Source organism: Gossypium hirsutum, chromosome A03 (genome assembly GCF_007990345.1).
Source record: "Gossypium hirsutum isolate 1008001.06 chromosome A03, Gossypium_hirsutum_v2.1, whole genome shotgun sequence".
NCBI lineage: Eukaryota > Viridiplantae > Streptophyta > Magnoliopsida > Malvales > Malvaceae > Gossypium > Gossypium hirsutum.
In genome coordinates, this window is record NC_053426.1 from 110,025,589 (window position 1) to 110,048,412 (window position 22,824).

General features: G+C 32.9%; 1 long non-coding RNA gene across 1 annotated transcript; it reads left to right on the top strand.

Moving 5' to 3' along the window:
• Positions 1-1,548: 1,548 nt before the first annotated feature.
• Positions 1,549-3,736, top strand: LOC107886995 (uncharacterized). Its single transcript, XR_001680962.2, has 2 exons — positions 1,549-2,360; positions 3,546-3,736. It is a non-coding gene; the product is annotated as an uncharacterized lncRNA (long non-coding RNA).
• The last annotated feature ends 19,088 nt before the right edge of the window (positions 3,737-22,824 follow it).

Genomic DNA, 22,824 nt, shown 5'->3' on the forward strand with positions numbered 1-22,824 from the left:
TCAATTTTAATATTTTAATACTTTTATAATTTTTTTACAGTTTTTATTACTTTTAAACAATTCTAATAATTTTTTTAATATTTAATATTTTAAATAATTTTTATTAATTTTATAGCTTTTATTATTTATTATAATTTTTATATTTTTTATAATATTTATAAGTTTTTATACTATTTTATAATTTTAATAAGTTTATATCAATTTTAATATTTTTATTTTTATAATATTTTTTTGAATTTTTAATCATTTTTATGTGAAAAATATTATATTAAACTCAAAATTGCCACTTGTCACCATCTGATTGGTCTATCAATTTATTTTGATAGTCAACATGGTCAATGATGGAAATTATTAAAATTATTTTAGTTAACAACAGGAACTTAATTAGGTGCGAATTTAATACAAATACTTAATTGATTCTTTTTGCATTTCCTTAAGGGTTTATTTTGACATATAAGCTTTTGAAATAAATAATATATTAGTCTTTCCTCAATTAAAATAAATAATATTAGTTGTCATTTAAAATCAATAATATTAGTCATCACTCTAATAATATTAGTTAATCATGAAGTCATTCCACTAGACTACAATAATTGAACTCTTATTTATGATATAACATTACGAAAGTAACTTTATAGATTTTGTCCAATAACCTTGTCATAAGTGTGTTACCCTCACAGGATATTTTTTATCAATTTGGATTAAATCTGTTCACCCAATATGATGACTCATGGTTACGTTACTTTTCTATCTATCATGTAATGCCAATGAAAAAGTGACATTAACCCTTTATTGAGCTATGAATTCTACTGTTGTAAACAACATTATGTCAAGTAAAAGTCGCATACCCAATGTACAAACTTTCTGTTCTTTAATTATTTGAACTCAGACTTTTAATACATCAAGTATATAAGTTACACATATATAGTTAATCACTTACTCAAGATTAAAATAAATTATACTATGAACGTCACAAGTGAATTAATCTATAAATGGATCTAAGATTAATTCAACTTGAGCACTATTTGATGCATTGTTAATTTAGACAATCACATTTATATTTCTATATTCTAAGACAATGTGTCTCTCTAATTAGACTTAATAGACAACATAAAAACAATTATTGTGTTAGATAAATTATACAAATTAATTAAATATCTAGATAACATATATAATTGTATTCAATACCAGAGACAGACTCAATAGGCCCATTTAGTATACAACCTCTATGGAATCCGTCATTGCAACCCACTACTCCCAATCTACATTGGCCTTTTTGACCTGTTCATTTGCTATTAGGTAAGAACCGAAGCCTCATTCTATTTCCCATTGAGTCACAATGATTAGGTAAAACCATTTTCCCTTCCTAGCCTTGCTACTTAAATCCCCTTTGTTAGGATTGATATTCCCTTCCATTTTAACTACGAAATGATTTTCTTTATTTAAGGTTGACTTTATCCTAATTGAATTTGAATTAATGAATTTTAATTAAAGTTTGTAAAATTATGACAATATTAGGTTATTGACTTAAGAGAAAATAAGAAAACAGTATAATTGGTATCTAAATTATCAGAAAAAAGGTTTTCAGTTTTTTAAAATATAATCAAACAAACAAAATCGAATTTCCTTTAATTTTTTTCTCCATCTTCTTTTATTTTCTTCCCTAACCGTTCCACTTCCTCTCTTCTTTCTCTCTTATTTTTCCTTTTTTCTCCTCCTTGTGTCGCCTAAACTCCTAGGTTTTTTCCCATGTCTGTCACCCTCTCCTCTTCTTTGTGTGGTGCCGTTTTGCTTCCCTTTCTCCTCTCCTTTTGTTGCTGTTTTTGCAGTAAATTCATTGTTATTTCTGGCCTCCAAAATCATTCCTTTTGTTGCCAAAAGTTCCTCTTTTGTTCTGCCCTAATCAGATCTCTTTTGTCATCACCTGTAGTGGTGTTCTGCCCTTTGATCACCACTTTTGGGGTTGCCATTTTTCCTTCTTTTACTGCACTATCTGATATCTTATTCCATCATTTATTCCTTGTTTATAACAGCCCCAAAATTTTCAATTGAGTGTGCATTCGATCTCTTTTAGGTTGTTGATTCAAATCTAGGAAATGATATCTGTAAATGCGAATTATTCCGTTTAAAATTTGTTGTTTTGGGTTGATTGTTCTAGGGCCTTAGATTGATTTTTACGTACTGATTTTTAATAATATTTTGGTATTAGTTATTGATTTTAACACCCCGGTTCAGCAGTGAAGTCAGATCTTAGCCGCACTATCGTTTTGGGTTAAAATAATCTAAGTTCACTTATGGTTTCGGATCTGAAAATTTGGTGATGTGGCACTGCCTTGGCCGAACCCTTGGGGTGTTTCAAGGTTGGATTTTATCGATAATTTAACGTATTAGGTGCTATTTTTTTGGATTTAGGTTTGTTTAAGGCTTAAGTGCGGAAGTGCAAATTTTTACTGGTTATGACTGCAAATTGCAAATTAAGGTGTAGATCCTAACTTTGCGTAATTGGTTGTAAATTCTTAATAAAAATTATAGTTTGATATAAAATACTTGTTGATTGGGCATGATTGAATGGCCTAATAAACAAATTAAAAGTTTCTGAGCAAGGTACATGACTTTAAAATTATTAACTAGGTGATTGAGCCCTTGCTGGGATTGTTTGTACGTGAAATTATTATATTTGATTGTCTAATTAATTGCCAATGCTATGGATTGTTGTATGCTGGTTGTGACAAGCTTTGAAATTATGTTATACTGTGTTTATTGATTATTGGGTGCATGTATAATGTTCGACATGCTATGCCACTGTTCAAATTGCATACTAAGTATGGCTAGATTGTATCGTATGTTACATACCAGTGAAACTATTGGTTTGATTGACTGGATATATGCAAGTATGCAAGGCATACATCGACACTAATTATTGATACGCATGTTAAGCATGTCATTGTACCGAGATTGATTTTGGTAGCATGAATTGCTCATTGATTGAATGCCATTTTTCATTCACACGAGGTGGATATTTGTGGTTGACGGAGGAGTTCCGTGGAAATCCGACAACATTTAAAGTCCACAATACTGTTGTCAGTGCACTGCACTAGAGACTTGAGGATATTGGACGATTTATTGCATATTTACTGGAAGCTTGTCTACATTTTTATCAGCAGCTTTATTTGCATACTGTTATTGGTGGTTTTAACCACAACGGACTTAAGTTCTTACTATTTGGAGTTTGGTAGACGGGTTCTAGGGAACTTGTGGTGTATAGCGGATGGTTGGGTAGGAACCTTTTGCATTGCATCATTTGCATCATACATGTTAAATGTTATGGTTTAATATGAACTCTTATTGATATGAACTCCATAAGATGGCTTTATGGTCTTTTGGTTAATGTATATATGCATTGATTGATAAATTGCTCTATTTATTATAGTCGTTGTGTTGATTTCCTTACGTGTCTTACTGTATTGTTATATGTTTATTTAAATAGCTCTTAGACTCACACTGAGCTTTCATAAGCTCACCCCTTACACTGTTTAAATTTTCAGGGAAACCTCGAAACTAGGACTGGACCCGACATACGGAGTATCACCTCGAACACTAGATTATTTTTAAATAAGTATTTTTAATAAAATTTTTATTGGTTTTGGATTGTAATTTTAAGTTTCTAATTTGTGGTTTGATTTTTTTGTTTTGGGACTTCTATCATGCATTATTCATTCGAATGGTTCGGATTTAATAACCAGTAATTGTATGTTATTCGACCTAAGTAAAATCTGACTCAATCAATGATTTTCTGATGCATTAGATTACATTGAGTTATTGCAAAGTAAAGCGACAAACCAAATGATTTTCTAAAAACTTCACTAATAACAATAAAATAAAGCTTAAAATACACACGATCTAATAAATGAATGTTTAACTTAACTCAAAGTAACAAAACGATTTTCCTAAAATAAGTCAGTTTAGGATTGTTAAAAGTATTAGTAGGTTAGCTTAGCCATTATAATGTCTAGGCTGAATTAAGGAGGTTATATATACATTAGGAAATCAATGAGCCAATATTTACTTACATTTTTCTTTGTGTGCAAAGACCGGTGAGGATAAATACAAACAATATTAATGTGAATAATGCAATTTTATTAAACAAATTTGTTCAAAAAATTAAAATTAAAATAACGAATAAACTAACCTTAGGGCACTAGATCCTAACATGAACATCATTCCCAATTTTAATCTTCGAGACTAATGGTAACCGTAAATAAACATAGACAACAATCATCCTTGCAAACTTGTCTCTTGTTCCATTATCTATGTTATAATTAGTCTTAATAACTTAACAAATAGTACTACCAATTGCATTGAGCAAACTCTTCTTGTACATTGCACTCAATAAACCTGGTAGTCTAATCCAAACAACCACATTACATAGATGATCATGAAGTGTAGAAAAGGATGGTGTCCATGGTTGCACCGTTAGAAACTGGTAAAAACCATCCTAAGTCCCTTGACCATCAATTTCGAATAGTCATTATCATCTTGGAAGTTCAATAAATAGTAGTCATTTTCCAACTCCATCAATTGAATCAAACTTTATAGCTACCATTGTCGAAATCATTTTTTTTAAAAAAACATGGATCGACTTTGGTTTTGAAAATGAAAACAAAAAAAGAGAGTCACCACCAATCCTTTTTGTTTAGGTGTGAATGGATCACCCAATATTTTGATTGTTTTAATAAAATATTTTATTTTATTAAAACAACGATTTTGGTCTACGAAATTCGAGAAAACGGGTTCGGGAGTCGATTACGTACGATGAAGGATTAGCACCCTCATAACGCCCAAGATTGGTACCTAATTGATTAACTAATGTCTTAATGTCGAAATTTAAAAACTCGAAAAGAATTTAGAATACGATCCCTCTTTTTATTAATGTTAATTTTGCAAAGATGTTTAGATAAATCGAAGCAGATGTTAAAGACCTTCCCGTCCCAAAGTAATAAAATGTCACATCCAACATGTTAGGACACAACACTTTAAGCCCACGAGAGTAAGCCGGTCTTTGGATTTTCAAAACTCATGCACCTTAATTTTAAAAAGGATATTCGGTTGTTTGGTCAAACGGTAAATCGAAACCCAGCACGTAGGGCATGATTTCTCGAAATTAAAAAAAAACGATTTCTTGACATTTTTAAATACATGAGTGAAATCTTTAAAGGGATGTTTGATTATTTGGACAAATAGAAAATCGAAACCCAACATGTTAGGGTACGATTTCTCAAATTTCCAAACATCAAACATCAACCTTGTTTTGGGAAATTTTCAAAAAAAATTTCGTACGAATTTAGATAAAATGAAATATTTAAAAATGATATGCATTTAATTGATTATGTTTTAAAGAAAAATCATTTGAAACATGAATGGGGTTATACTTGACGAATAATGGTAATGTGACAAATTTGACGTAATAATAACGTAACATACATGTAGCGACGTAAAAATTTCTTCTTTTGGTCACTAATTGAGGCGATTTATTGAAAATTTAAAAACTGACTTTCGATTTTATTAAAAAAGGGAGTCGTCACCGATCCTTTTTCCTAGGTGTGATCGGACACCTAATAAATCTTTTTTTTCAAAAGAAAATTTATTTTTTAAACAAAAAGAAGACCGAGTTTAGGTCTACGTTTAAAGCCAGAGAAAAAAATAGAGTTCGGGAGTCGGTTACGCACGAGGAAGGTATTAGCACCCTCTTGACGTCCAAAATTGGTATCTTATTAAACTTGTGTTGTCTTGATTTTCAAAAGTACAAATTCAATCTGACATTTACTCGTGATCCAATTGAAAAATGAGAATTTTTAGTTTTCGATTTTTTAGAAAGGGTGTCCCGTTTTTAACACGAGCCGATGAATTTCACCCAACATAGCGATGAAATCGATGGCTTAATGTTAAATCGGTACATTGCCTTATTTTTGAAATTAATTAAAACATGAGAAAAAATATTCCTAAAGTGAGAAATTAAAAATAGATAAACGATACAAAAAAAGATATCATTAATGAAAATTATTAACATGGAATACTAGAATATTAGAATAACAATAATAACGATATTTACAAAAAAAAGAACAAATCATGTACTAATAATAAAATAGGAAAAATGATATATTTGGTAATAATAATATAAAATAATAATATTTACATAAAAATACATATATATGCATATAATAAATATATGTAATAATAATATCTACAATAAAAGAAAATATTAGGAAACGTACATAAAAATATATACATAAATTTTTTTTTACAACAATAATATAAAATAATGATATGTACAATATATATGTACATAATATAGTTATAAAAATATATATATTAAATTCGGAATAGGTAAATAATAATAAAAAGGGTAAGAATATACCGAAGCCCCAATGTTATGGATTACTGAAATTAATCTCTTTTCTTCTCGAGCTGTTGAAATGAGCCTTTGTTGGTGATCTTCACCGGATCAGATTGCCGCAAATAGAGTCAGGTTGACCCAACCATTTTAAAATTTAATATTTTTTATTATTGTAGTTTTTTTAGACCAATTTTTGTTTAGCCCAATTACAAATAAAATCTAGTTTTTTAGACCAATTTTTGTTTAGCCCAATTACAAATAAAATCTACATAAAAGATACAAAATTCAAATTACTTCAACCCAACACAAACCAACCTCAGCCCACTAACTTAATAATCCAACACAACCAACCCAACCCACTAACTTAACATATCACTCAACCCACTAATTAACCCAAACTAAATTTAACCCATCAAACCTTACATAAACCAACCCATTAACTAAAATATTTCTTTTTTTTAATACTAAACCCCCCCAAAACAAACAAGTTCCAGCAGCAAACAAAGAAAATCCAAACTTCAAGCTGCCTATTCTCCCTCTCCTTCCACCGTGCGCGTCACCAGCAGCCACCGTATGCACCACATGAAATCAGGCTACGGGTAGTTGAGGTTTGGGTTTTGGGGTGGCTGATTCGATTGGCTCGGGTATTTAGAGTGGGTTTCGGTTTGGGAGCTTGGTTGTGGTGTTAATGGTGGTTAGTCCTTGGTTGCTTGCCGGATATTGGAGTTTTTTCTTGCTTAGATTGCTGAATGTTCTTTTTTTGTTGTTTTTTTTTTGCTGGAAAATTTTTTTGCTGAATTTTTTTTGCTCTTTTTTCTCAAATGGGAGAATCCTCCTCTTTTTTGTGTGGTTTTTTTTATTTCTCCCATTTTACTTGTTTTTATGCTATTTGCAGGTAGTGGGTGAAGAAGGAGCAGCCACCCATGTTTGTGGCCAGAAAATCTGGAAAGTGGGTACCCCAAATCACGTAATCTGTCTAAAGGACCAAATCACAAATGCAGTAAAACTTCTGGGGCTAAATGTAATTTTTAGAAAATTTAGGGTTAAAATACAATTTAAGGAAAGTTTAAGGGTCTAAGTGAAATTTAAAGAAAGTTTAAGAGTCAAAATAAAAGTTAGGAAAAGTTTAGGGGTCAAAATGTAATTTTTATTTTTTGAAAATTTTTTATTTTATTTTTTTAAAATTTTAAAAATTAAACAACAAACTCTAGTCGGACAAAAATTTACTGGCATTATCGAATCGTAGGATACCCGCGTCAATGAGTCCTTGAACTCTCCTCTTAAAGGCTAGGCAGTTCTCCGTGGAATGCCACTGGTTCCCCGCGTGGTATGCACAACTAGTGTTTGGATCGTACCACTTTGGGTATGGAGGTTTAAGGGGTGCCATGTAATGGGGAGAAATTAGCTGTTTCTCCAAAAGTTTTGGGTATAATTCCTCATACGAGACAGGGATGAGAGTAAATTGCGGTCTCTCGGAATTAAGCCTTGCTGGTCTTGGTTCATTTCTGGGCTGGCTTTGAGCGGGTACCGTATTTTGTAGGAATGTGGTGACGGGTTTTTGGTTGTTCGTGGCGTATACGGGGTAGGAAGGAGGTGGTGCTTGGTAGTAATGGGTTTGAGGGGGATAATAGAAATTTGGAGGAGGATAATTTCGAGGTCGGGGTTGGTTTGGATATGGATTAGGGGTATAACGGCTTCTCATTCCCACCATATGGGCTTCTGGTTCTTTCTTCTTCATGGGCGCTACCCTTCTTGAACTTTCTTGACCTTCCATTCTACCACTCTTGACGGCATTCTCTATAAGCTCACCGGATATTACAATATCCGCAAAGTCCTTCGTGGCACTTCCCACTAATTTGTCATAAAATGGTGCTTTCAAAGTATTGATGAAGAGAACGGTTATCTCCGTTTTTGTTAGTGGGGTTTCCACTTGGGCTGAGACGTCCCTCCATCTCTGTGCATACTGTCTAAAAGTTTCTAACGGTTTTTTCTCCATCATTTGCAAAGTCATCCGGTCTGGCACCATATTCGATATATGCTTGTATTGCTCACAGAATGCTGATGCCAAGTCCTTCTAGGATCAGATTTTTTCCCTACTAAGCTGGTTATACCACCGAAGAGCCGATCCTACTAGACTATCTTGAAAGCAATGTATGAGTAGTTTATCTTCATTCACGTAACCCGTCATTTTTCGGCAAAACATTACAAGATGCGCTTTTGGACATCTTGTCCAATCGTACTTTTCAAAATCATGCACCTTGAACTTCGGAGGCAGAACCAGATCGGGCACCAAGCTGAGTTCTTTGGCGCTCAATGCAGAGAAGGCTTCAGTACCTTCTATCGTCTTGAGCCTTTCTTCCAAGCTCCTATATTTGTCCTGAACATCATGATCATTCATTTTCAACCTAACTATCTCTGCTGGATCGTCCAAATCTGGAACGAGTGGATCAGCAGGACTAGCTCCTGGGTTTGATACGAATACTCCTTGCCCTATGTGAGCAGGTGGCACCGCTCGTTGCTCCAGGTTTGTGGGTTCCCCTTGGGTGTACCCTCTTTGTGTTGCGTGGGCATGCGGCGGAGTGAATCCTGGGGGATAGAGCAGATCTTGACTGTGATTAACTCTTGACCGAGGTTCCTCGACGTCAGGGCTCTGCATGGGTCCCTTTCCTTTAACTAAAGCTGACATCATTTCCATCATTTTGGCCATTTGGTCCCCTTTTTCGAGTGATTCTTCTCGAGATCTCACCATTAAATCTCTTGTCTCTTGCTGCGACTTGGCCAACTGCTCTTGTAATTCCCTCTGAAGTCTTTCCATCCTTTCAATTCTTTCATTGAATTCAGCCTCCATTGCCCTAGCTTGTCGACGCGTTCTATACGAATGACGTGGTTTCAGTATCGTGGTATTACAACTGCGAATTGTATGTTTTAACCTTAGCGAACGATTATGGGATATGCAATGAATGAATGAATGAATGAATGAATGAATGCATAAATGTCAAATAAATGTTAATCATGAAAGAAATGCAATAAGTTGGTGTTGATTTCAAGATAGCCCCTATTTTAGGCATTCCATTCATCAAAAGAGTTCATTACAAAATATTTTGCTGTTTTCGATTCAGCTATTACACAAACTTCCTAGCTATATCGCCATATTTCTTTACTCGTGCTAAGAACTCTGATATATTTGATCTTTGACTTGGAGGGAATTGGCAAATGAGAATTTCAGCTTCTTCCGATAATTGCACCACGTGCATGGCTACCCCACGAACTTCATTGATTAAATAGCTAAGTTGCATTTCTTTTTCTTGGAGGCCCTCTTCGTAAGCACGAACGTCTCTATCATACTGACTATCTTTTTCTTCCAAAGCCTTCAAGAGAGTATCTAGCTGTTGTTGACGATCTTGCAGCATACCTTCTAACTCTCTTATCCTTTCTTTTAGTTCTTGACGTTTAGATCGACTAGTCATTACCTCGGCAGACACAGCTTCATATTCGGCGTTCTTCTTCCTCAATTCTATCATAGCCCGCGCAGCCTTTTCTTCCTCTTTTTTCCTTTCCAAAATTCCATCCCGCCTTTAATGTTGCTTATCTCTTCTTTCCATTCTGCAGATGACTTGCCCAGCCCACTATTTTTTATTGTGCCTCTTAACTTTTTATTTTCCAGATGGAGGTCCCTTAAGTCATTTCTCGCGACTTCAACTTTTTTTTGCACTTTCTCGGTTCTGGATCTTTCAATCTGAACGTCGATCTTCAATTGGTAGTTTTCCTCTTGAAGAGCACTAAGGTCCTGAGACATCTTGGCCTTTTCTCGTTCAAATTCTTGTCTTGCCATTTCTAGCTCAGATGGCATTTCCTCCGAGAAAGGATTCTGGACGGTGTAGTTCATTGACGAGATTTGCTGACTGTTCACCCGTTGCTTTCTCCATATGTCGTAATCTTGGGTGAGAGTGTCAGCGTATAAAGTTAATTCCATGAGATGAATTCTTTTCCAAGACTTTGCGATAGCTCAAACCCTCTTCCTATATCCCTCGCCCGCAAAAGCAAACTCAGACTGTGCTAATCCTCCAGTGGCAGGTATGAATTATCGCGAAGAAAATTGCCTTTGGACCATTAACGGAGCATATCCAACTCCTCCTCAGAACCTGAGTAGTGGCACCCAATCTTGATCTCCGACCTTGTATAGCAGAATTGACGGGCGTATCCACGGGGCTCTCCAAGTTACGTCATCGGCGCGAAGATTCTGAAAGACTGAGACCCAGTGTTGTTCAGTGACCTTTTTCGGCCATTCTTTCTTAAGATAAGCTTTTAACGGGGCGAATGTTTTAGGAAACATATGGAACGGTGTGTGCTCTACTTTCCAAAAGTGGCTCAGAATCCAAACATTGAGTAACTGCGCGCATCCGATAAAACGACCTTCCCTTTTCTTCCTACAACTACTTATTGATCTGAAGGTTTCAGCCAGGATAGTTGGGACGGGGTTAATTCTTTGTTTTAACCTTTCGAAGAAATCTACCACCGCAACTTCTATGTGTCCAAGGACCTTCGGGAAGATGATCAAACCGTAAATGGCCAGAGCGAATAGATTTACCCTTTTCAACATGTCAGGATGGTTCAGAACCAAGTCTTGAAGGGAAGACCATGGAATGCAAATGGTTTCATTCTTCTTCTTTATATGTTTTTCGGCCCACGCGTCAGTCATGTCTGTCAATCTCACTAACTTTTTCTTGAAGGTCATTGGCTTAGATTCTTTCACATATATCTTATAAGGTTGTACGTTTTCGACACGAAGCAAAGCATTATACTCTTCTATAGTCGGGGTCATGTCTTCCTGATTGAAAGTAAAACATTGGTAGGCCGAATCCCAAAATTTGACCATGGCTTGGATCAATCGTTCGTCTATATTGACAGTAATCAAGTTGGCTATGTCCCCATATCTTTCAGTGAAGATACCCCTAGTGTCCAAGTCCCACTGATTCCAAACCCGAACCAAATTTTCAAGGTTATTCTGGCGAACATTCACAGTTACGTGCTCAGGCAAATTGGCAATACATCCCTCCACTAGATTATCCCCTCTTTCTTTTTGAGTCTTTAGAGACCAGTCTCAAACCGCGGCATTCCTCTCGGTTGTTTGTATAATTGACTCTTCCATTAGAAACCCGTTTTTTGGCAACCGATCTCTAGTCAACACCTTCCTAATATAATGCCTATAATGCATGATGGAAAAAAAATAAGGCAAAGACAAACAACCTTGATTAGTAATTAAGTATAGGCAGAAAAACATGGAAAATTTAACAAATCGAACTACCCAAATCTAATTTATTAAACAGACCCAGTCCCCTTGTATAGAAAGTGAAGATACAAAAGATAAGAGGCGTTCCTCCCGTGCACTTATTTTGGTGACTACTAAACGGACGAAGGTTTGGCATTGCTCTAGTTAAATGGCTCGTACGGTTCACTATATGCTGTTTTGGTTCTAGATAGGTGCTCGAATTGTCCGTACTGTCATCTGCTAAGATTAGTACGACGCTTCGGTCATAGCCCATCACAGGCTCACGAGTTTAATTCGAGGGGTTACATTTACTTATGCCTATGCGGAGGGACAAGTTAACTCACGAAAGCATAAGTCATATGTAACTCGAAAGTATTCACTAGCCTGTATGGAAGGACGAGTTAACTCACGAAGGCATAGCGTTTACTTTCACTTCAACGGACGAGGCCCGGGTAGAGAGCTCATGTTATGGAAAATGCAAGTGCACGGTGTGTGGGAGAAACTCACAAACCTTTACGTTTTATTTAAAAAACTAGACCAAAACTAAAACCATAAAAATTTAAAGCTGAATAACAATCGGATAAAACAAGTTGGGAAAATATATACAACACTTCAAAAAACCAATTTTGGGATCACGACTAACTATTAATTCGAACAAGGAATTTTGAAAATTTTGATAACACGCGTTTAAGTGACTCGACTCTCAAAAACTGACATCCCCAGTAGAGTTGCCAGCTGTAGCAACGTAAAAATTTCTTCTTTTGGTCACTAATTGAGGCGATTTATTGGAAATTTAAAAATCGACTTTTGATTTTATTAAAAAAGGGAGTCGCCACCGATCCTTTTTCCTAGGTGTGATCGGACACCTAATAAATCCTCTTTTTCAAAAGAAAATTTATTTTTTAAACAAAAAGAAGGCTGAGTTTAGGTCTACATTTAAAGCCAGAGAAAAAAATAGGGTTCGGGAGTCGGTTATGCACGAGGAAGGTATTAGCACCCTCGCGACGTCCAAAATTGGTATCTTATTAAACTTGTGTTGTCTTGATTTTCAAAAGTACAAATTCAATCTGACATTTACTCGTGATCCAATTGAAAAATGAGAATTTTTAGTTTTCGATTCTTTAGAAAGGGTTTCCCATTTTTAACACGAGCCGATGAATTTCACCCAACATAGCGATGAAATCGATGGCTTAATGTTAAACCGGTACATTGCCTTATTTTTGAAATTAATTAAAACATGAGAAAAAACTATTCTTAAAGTGAGAAATTAAAAATAGATAAACGATACAAAAAAAAGATATCATTAATGAAAAATATTAACATGGAATACTAGAATATTAGAATAACAATAATAACGATATTTACAAAAAAAAATTAAAACAAATCATGTACTAATAATAAAATAGGAAAAAATGATATATTTGGTAATAATAATATAAAATAATAATATGTACATAAAAATACATATATATATATATGCATATAATAAATATATGTAATAATAATAATATCTACAATAAAAGAAAATATTAGGAAACGTACATAAAAATATATACATAAATTTTTTTTACAACAATAATATAAAATAATGATATGTACAAAATATATATATATGTACATAATATAGTTATAAAAATATATATTAAATTCGGAATAGGTAAATAATAATAAAAGGGTAAGAATATACCGAAGCCCCAATGCTATGGATTACTGAAATTAATCTCTTTTCTTCTCGGGCTGTTGAAATGGGCCTTTGTTGGTAATCTTCACCGGATCAGATTGCCGCAAATAAAGTCAGGTTGACCCGACCATTTTAAAATTTAATATTTTTTATTATTATAGTTTTTTTAGACCAATTTTTGTTTAGCCCAATTACAAATAAAATCTACATAAAAGATACAACACAATCAACTCAACCCACTAACTTAACATATCACCCAACCCACTAATTAACCCAAACTAAATTTAATCCATCAAACCTTACATAAACCAACCCATTAACTAAAATATTTCTTTTTTTTTAATACTAAACCCCCCCAAAACAAACAAGTTCCAGCAGCAAACAAAGAAAATCCAAACTTCAAGCTGTCTATTCTCCCTCTCCTTCCACCGTGCACGTCACCAGCAGCCACCGTATGCACCACATGAAATCAGGCTACGGGTAGTTGAGGTTTGGGTTTTGGGGTGGCTGATTCGATTGGCTCGGGTATTTAGAGTGGGTTTCAGTTTGGGAGCTTGGTTGTGGTGTTAATGGTGGTTAGTCCTTGGTTGCTTGCCGGATATTGGAGTTTTTTCTTGCTTAGATTGCTGAATGTTCCTTTTTTGTTTTTTTTTTGCTGGAATTTTTTTTGCTAAATTTTTTTTTGCTCTTTTTTCTCAAATGGGAGAATCCTCTTCTTTTTTGTGTGGTTTTTTTTATTTCTCCCATTTTGCTTGTTTTTATGCTATTTGTAGGTAGTGGGTGAAGAAGGAGCAGCCACCCATGTTTGTGGCCTGAAAATCTGGGAAGTGGGTACCCCAAAACACGTAATCTGTCTGAAGGACCAAATCACAAATGCAGCAAAACTTCTGGGGCTAAATGTAATTTTTAGAAAATTTAGGGTTAAAATACAATTTAAGGAAAGTTTAGGGGTTTAAGTGAAATTTAAAGAAAGTTTAAGAATCAAAATGAAATTTAGGAAAAGTTTAGGGGTCAAAATGTAAATATTTTTTTGAAAACTTTTTATTTTTATTTTTTTAAAATTTTGAAAATTAAACAACAAACTCTAGTCGGACAAAAATTTAGTGTTTACAATACATAATACAATACAATATATAACATTGATATCAATAAACTAACATAATAATAATAATAATAATAATAATAATAATAATAGAAACAATAACGATAATCATCAACGAACAACAACAATAATAAAAATAATAACAATAATAATAATAATAATAATAATAATAATGTAAAGATAGGGAAAAATAATAATATAATAATAAGATCTAAAGTTCTAAAATTATAAAAAAGGATATAAATAAATGGTAAAATAAAGTAAAATAAATGTATGTAAAAAAGGAATAGATAAATAAATATAAAAGAAATATAATAGTAATAGTAATAATAATGCAAATTTAATTGATTTAATAATATGATAATAATAATAACTTATGTGTAAATACAAAAAAGGGAAAACAATATAATAATAATAATAGTGGTAATACAATAGTAATATACTAATTGTCGTAACCATTTTTTTTGAAAAACGAGAAACAGGAATATACTTGGATTTTGAAAAACGAAAACGATAAACTGGAGTCGCCACCAATCCTTTTTTGATGAGGTGTGATCGGACCACCTTAAATTAATCATTTTAATAAAGGTTAAGATTTACTAAAACGATAATTTTTGGCCTACGAAAATTAGAAAATGAGTTCGGGAGTCGGTTACGCACGAGGAAGGGTTAGCACCATCGATACGCCCAAAATTGGTACCTAGTTGATTAATTAGTGTCTTAGTGTCGAAAATTTGAAAACTTGAAAGGATTTAAAATACGATCCCTCTTTGTATTAATGCTAATTTAAGAAGTGATTGAATAAATTAAAACGGATGTTAAGGATTCTCTCATCTCGAAGTAATAAAATATCATGCCCAGTAAGTTAGGGCACGACATCTCAAACTTTGAGACTGAGCTTGCCTTTTATTTAAAATTAAGGTATTTTAACTTCTTTTAAAAAGGATATTCAGTTACTTAGGGTGAATGAGGAAAATCGAAACTCAGTAAGTTAGGGCACGTTTCCTCGAATTTCCGAACACCGAACATTGCCTTTATTTGCAAAAAATCTTATTTCGGGGTAACAAAATGTCATACCCGGTAAGTTAGGGCACCACACTTCGTATCTCCGAAAAGAAGCATTTTTTTAAACTCGTATTGTAATTTAAAAGAATATTCCGTTATTTAGGTAAAATGAGAAGAATCGAAACCTAGTAAGTTAGGGCACGATTTTTTCGAATTACGAAATACGAAATATTACTTTTATGGAAGAATTATTTTAATGTGTTGAGTAAAAATATAACGTGATTTATGGTAAAACATAAAAGCGAATTAAGGTATTAATACGTATAATAACATAATAGGTGCGACAGTGTCAAAAACAATAATATGAGCAATTGTAAAAGATGAAATAATAGCAAGGCTTAGTAATATAAACAAATACATGAGGAAAATGCAATGGTCGAATACATAAGTAAATAAATAAAAATAAATAAAGCATGGCAAAATAGAACTGACAATGATAACTAACAATAATAATAATAATAATAATATAAAATAATAGAATAAAACGATAATAATACATATGGTATTAAACATGGTAATAATAGCAATAATGTAAATATGAAATAACAGGGAACATATATATGCAGAATATGTAATACTAGATTAAAAAAAATATATACGATATTTATTGAAAATAGTAATAATATATAAAAAGTAACTAATAATAACGATACATAAATATATACATATATGTATTAAAATATATACGTAATAAAAATGTATACGTAGTATATAAAAAAGGGTATATACATAATAATAAAGATACAATATTGAAAGATATATACGTAATATATTAAAAAGGTATACATAATATAATATTAAAACATTTACATAATATATACATGTTAGAAATAATGATAATGTTAAAAAAACAACTATTAATAATATTACACAGATATATACATATATATTAAAAATGAATACATGACAGATATTAAAAGTATGTACATAATATATACATAATATATTGAAAATATATACATAATATATATAATATTAAAAAATATATAATATAATGTTAGTATATATATGCGTAATATGGAGTATAATGTATATGTATATATTAAAGAATACATATGTGACATACAAACACATTAACAAAACAATAATATTAAAAACTATTAATACCATGTCATATATATATATATAAGTATTAAGTAAAAAATAATAATAATGAAATGCTAATAAATAAAAAAAACATAAAAATAACAACAGTAATAAAATATAATAGTATGAATAATATTAAAATTAAGATAAAATAATGAGAAAAAGTAAAAGAGGGACGAAAATTGAAACAAAAATGAATTTTGGGGCGAATTTCAAAAGAATTAAAAAGAAAACAACCAAATTGCAACATGCGCGCAACTTAGAAGTACTAAAAATGCAATATTCCCCCCATCTTACAATGCAGCGCATGGCCGAGGGTCAAATGGAAAAGCGGGACAAATTCCAGGGCTGAATTTAAAGTAAAAAAACTTGATTGTAGATACATGAAAAAGCGGAAGGGTTAAATGCGCAAATAGCTCTTCCGCAAAAAAAACACGCGGATCTCTTCCCAGGCGGGTTGGGTCACGGGTTCCCTCCCCAAAACGACATCGTTTTGGGTCTGGGGAGGGCACCCCAAAACGCTGCCGTACCAATGGCCTTTAAAAGTCAAGTTTTTTTTTGAAATTTCATTTTTTCTTATTCTTTTCAGAAAAAAAGGCTGGAGCCTCTCTCTCTTTCCTTTCTCTACAGGAAACCTTCGTGACCGGACCAGTCGCCGTTCGCCATGTAGTTCGCCACGTCGGCCAACGTACACGGTGGCCGAAAATCGCCTAGAGGTGATTTTTTCCTCTTTTTTTATTTTATATATTTATTTAATATATGTGTGTTGTTTTAATAAAATAGAAATGATATGTGTCAATAAATCCGAAAAAAAGCAAAAAAAAGAAAGATAAAATAAGAACGGTAAATAGACCTTTAAATCGGTCTTTGATATTCCTTGCTGCAAGTTTGAGTTTTTGTTGAAGCCTTTTGATGTTATTCACCTTTTATCTTCTGAAAAAAAGAAAGAAAAAATCAAGAAGAAGTACACACGATTCTCTTGTGGCTTATATAGCCCCTTTTTTACAAAGATATCCCCCCTTTTTTTGCACACTGTCCTTTCTTCTTTTAATATTGCAGGCAAACGGCGGTGGAGGCAGGTGCCACTTGCACTGGCGATGTGATTGAGGCAGTGGGATTAGGTGATTTAGGGTTTCAGCTTTTTTGAAACCCTAAACTGGTTAGTTGGGTCTATTTGGGGCTATTTGGGCTAGGGCCTTTTTCAGGGATTGGGCTAATGTAATGGGTTTAAGTGGGTTTGGTGTTTTGTACAATGGGCCGGGCAAAAGTGGGTTGTACACTAATAATAACAAAATAGAGATAATAATAGTAATAATAATAATAATAGTTATAATAATGAACATATATAATATTTTTAACATAAAATAAAATAATATATAAAGTACTCAAAATAAATAACTTTAAAAAACAATTTAAAATATCATGTGAAAAGCTTGAAATAAATATGCAAAAAAAAAGAAATAAAAAAACAAATAGTTTATAAAACGAGAAACTAAAATAGATAATATATATGTATATATTTAAAAAAATTAATATGTAAAACAGGAAAAAAGAAAAATAAAAAATTGAAATAAATAAAAATAAAACAGTTTTAGGTAAAAGAATCATGGATTAGATTGAAATCAAGAAAGAATTAGAGGGTCAAATTTTAAAAGAGAAGATCATGGCCTAAATGAAACTTTTGCAAAATCACGAGAGCCAAATGGAAAACAATCCCAAGTTTCAAACTGCGTTGTTTCACGCACCCCTGCTTCGAAGCTGGTCAGAGGACCAAAATGCATTAAAAACCAAAGTTTGAGGCCAAATTAAAAGAAAAGAAAATCAGCATAGGACCTAATCGATATGCGCTGAGAAAACGGAGGGACTTGTTGCGTAAATATCCCAAAAATAAAGAAACACGCGGATCCTATTGCGAAGCAGGTCGGGTTCGGGTTGAGAGAGCCTATACAGCGTCGTTTTGGGGCATTTTAAGCCATCTCAAAACGCCGCTGTTTTGATGCCTTATATAAGCCTCCCTTTTTTTTTAAATTTCATTTCAGTCCATTCCTTTTAAAAAAAAACTGCAAAAAAAAACCCTCTCAATTCTCTCTCTCACCCTTCAAGCCGAACCTAGCTCTGATCGGGTCTCCGGCAAGCCTCCGCCGTGGTTTCGCCAAGACTCCACCATGGCTTCGCCTTGGGCGATGGCCAGAGCTACATGAAAACTAGGTTTTAAGCCTCGTTTTGCTTGTTTTTCAAACTAAACCTGGATTTAGGGCCAAAATCTACCAAAAGAAAACTCAAAAATCGAAATATACTCAAAGAAACCCTTCGTTTCCACTTGTATCCATTTCGATCTTTCAACAGAACTCCAAGAGTTCTTCGATCTTTCCAAACAAAGGGCCAGAAACACACAAAGGTAAAAAAGAATCGATTTTTACTTTATTAAATGTATGGTTTTTTTTAAAAGAATGGTGCGAACTTACTCTTTTTCAAATGATGGACGACTTTAGTGAAATTTTCTCTCTGTTTTGGTCTTGAAAAACTATTGTTTTTTTATTTCCAAAATCCCCCAATTACGTTGATGTTTCTTTTCGGCTTTATAGCCGATTACAAATATTAGAAAAAATATGTTTGCATTTGTCTCTGTTTTTCTGCTCTGCGTCGTCTGCTGCTGTTTTTGCATTTGTTCTTCTTTTTGCTTTATTTTGCAGGTTTGCGAGGGCAACGAAGGCGGGTTTTGGCCATTTTTGGTACAAAACGACAAAAGGTGTAACAGCTTAATTTTCAGTGGTGTCGGAACAGTGATTCAAGATCACTAAATCCGACAAATGAGTAGGAAATATTATTAATTTAGTGAGTATAAATTAAATGTGAAGTTAGGAAAAAATTTGAAATAGTGAACAGTGTACTAAAAATAAATATTAAAATAATTAGAATCGAAAACGAGGTATCGAGACCTCGATAATTTTAAATCGAGCCATAAATATTTTTATAAATATTTATGGAGTGTTAATATGTTAGTATTAAAGTTTCATCAAGAAATTTTAAAGTTCTGATAGTTAATTGAACAAAAAAGACTAAATTGTATCAAATGCAAAATTGTGGGAAATAATTAAATAGCTTAATTGATAAAAGAAATAGGGTTTAAAAGGAAAATAGACCCAAAGTCTATTTGGGCTGGAAGGCAAGGGCATGAAATCAGCAAGAAAATAAGGAGAATTAAGGGCAAAATTGGAAAATTAGAAAATTTACTTAATAAAGCTAGGACTAAAGTGGAATTATCTAGAGTTCTCTTTATTTTTCTGCATTCTCATCAGAAAAACGCCATGGAAGAGTTCTATTAAGCTGGTTTTTCATATTTTTACTTCAAGTAAGTTCAATTCTTGATTATTTCTTGAAATTTTTGTGTTTTTGTGACTTTTACAACTAGGTCCTATTGTTGAAGTCATTAGTTTTTGATTCTATGAAAGAAATTGAAAGTTTCTATACATATGTGCTGGAAGTATATGATGATTTGGCATGGAGTTAGAGCTTTAAATTGTTTATATGTTGATTTTATTGTAAGAATTGAATAGAAAGTGAATGTTTGGGACCTAATTGTAAAAGAGTTTGAAGTTAGAGTTTTATGTAGAAATTCTGAAATTCAATAGTTATGAAATAACTTATAATGTTTAGGAAAAGTATTAATTGAAAAAATTATCTTAATTGAGGGGTTAATTGAGCAAGGACTGAATTGTATGAATTGTGAAATTTGGGGCAAAATGGAAATCAACATTTTGCACTAAAACTGTTTTGGACAGCAGCAGTAGTCTAACTTTGAAAAATCACCAAAAATTGTAGAAATGGAATTAGAGGATGAATAAAATATGAAATTAAATATTATTGAGTCTAGTTTCTTATAGAAGAAATAATGTAAGCAATGGAATTGTAAGTCATGAGATATCATAAATTTTGTGAGACAAGATCAGAATGATTTCGGGTTCCCCTGTTCTGACTTTGTAAAATCATAAAAAACTGGATAAAAATAATTAGGGTCTTAAATTTATATTTTTAGAATCCTGAATGAGTCTATTTGCAAGAGAAACAAACGGAAACATTATTCGAATCCTGTACGAGGAGTTAATTAATTTTTAGTGAAGAAGGGTCGGAGCTGTTAGACAGCAGAACAAGGGAGACTTCAATGAATAAACTGTATTAATTGGCCCAACCAAAAATTATGAAGATTTTATGGTAAGAAGATATGTGAATCTAGTTTCTAGGAAAATTTATGGATCTTAATTTTGAGTTCTGTAGCTCAAGATAAAAATAATTTAGTGACTATGACACAGATGGAAAGCTTGAATATTCACATAAGTAGATAGTGAAAATTATAGATAATGTTACCTACAAGTGTGTTGTTTATACTAAGGATGTGGATGGAGAGGAGGAGGAGGAAAATATACAAAAATATATGAATGACTCGTGTATAAACTGATCACATGCCCGATTATAATCGATAAGTGTTGAATTAGAAACGATATAATGTTTTATTTGGAATATTTATTATGAAATTATGATTATCGCTATAATACAAAAATCGAACTTGTGAGTTTATATAACTAAATTTAGTGACCATTTGTTAATATTATTAAATTTAAATATTATTTTATGAATGGTGATTAATATTTAATGCATGTTAATTGTTGAAAATAAGTAAATTATATACCAAAGTTATGAAATTAAACTGAGAATTTCGGAGGAACGGAACGCAAGAAATGAGTACAATCTTTCAGTGAAAAAGATGAATTGACGGTAAATTACCCAAGTAAACCGAGATTCAGCATTTGTTGCAAATTCTCGTGTTTGCTTTTCGTTTGGCTCTTACGAGCTTCCGTTAACTCATATGAGTTTTAGTTAACCCTTTTGGGGTTTCAGTTCAGCTTTGATGAGCTTCAGTTAGCCTTCGGGCTTCCGTTTAGCACTTATATGCTTCAGTTAGCCTCTGGGCTCCGTTTAGCACTTATGTGCTTCAGTTAGCCTTCGAGCTTCCGTCTAGCACTTATGTGCTTCAGCTAGATTTCGGGCTTCAGATCACGATGTACTCAAATCCGTAAGCCGTTCCTTGGATGGACAAGTTGGTAAGTCGTAAATGTAACATGTGGAAAAAGAAATGTAAGTAATGTTATCATTATTATTATTGAGCTCAATTATGTGATTTTATCATTCAGAGGTTGTGTTTGACAGGATATGTTAGTAAATTATGAGTATGTGAATCAAAGTGACAGAATTTAAACACCTAATGAGGTTGAGCTGATTCACACGAATTTGTCATTTGAAATTGTGATTGACAGGATGAAACAGTGAATTACATGCTTATCAATGGTTACACATAATTATCTGAAAAACAAGAAAAATGACGGTTATTGATATATGGAAATGTAAGACATTGATATATGAATGTGGAATATGTTTGATAAATGTCTTCATTCTTAACTATGGAATTATGTACCTCATGTGTGCTATTTGCATAAAGATGATATTTTAAATACTTTGGTGAGTAAAGCTTAAATATGAAATAGTATGAAATCGAGACAAGTTGTTATGAAAATATATTTAAATTATCTGTAAGTGTTTTGTACTCCTAGGTAATGCCTCGTACTCTGTTCCGGCGACGGATACGGGTAGGGGGCGTTACAAAAGGTGCAAGGCCTCGGGACGAGGTGCTGGCGGGGTGACCAAGGAGGGCGTATGAAAGGCTGCGGCGCACATGGAGAAGCTAGGGTTTCTTGCTAGTTGATAGTTTTTAGGTTTTGAGCCAATTAGGCCTTGTAATCTTGGGCTTGTATTTGGGTTAAATTTTTGTTTGGGTCTATTGGGTTGTAATTTTGGTTAAGTTTAATATTGGACTTTTATTTTTTGTTTTGTTTTTTGGGTTTCTAATGGACCGGGCAAAATAGGCCTCTTACAACCATAACGCATTAATCTTGTTCAGCGGGACACTGAATCCTATTTGACTACCTAAGAGCTTGATCACTATAGTCTTGGCCATTCTCTTATGTATCAACGCATGCACTGTTTCTAAAAATTGGATCAAGGGTAAGCCATCAACTACTTCAGTGAGCACATCTCCATTTAAGGGATTAATATCTTCCTCTTCCACCATTGACTGAGTCAACCTCAACCCATTACCATTACTCGTCCACATGCATTCCCTTTACCCAATAGTTTATCTATAAACGATATCTTACCTTAGAACTCAATTTCCA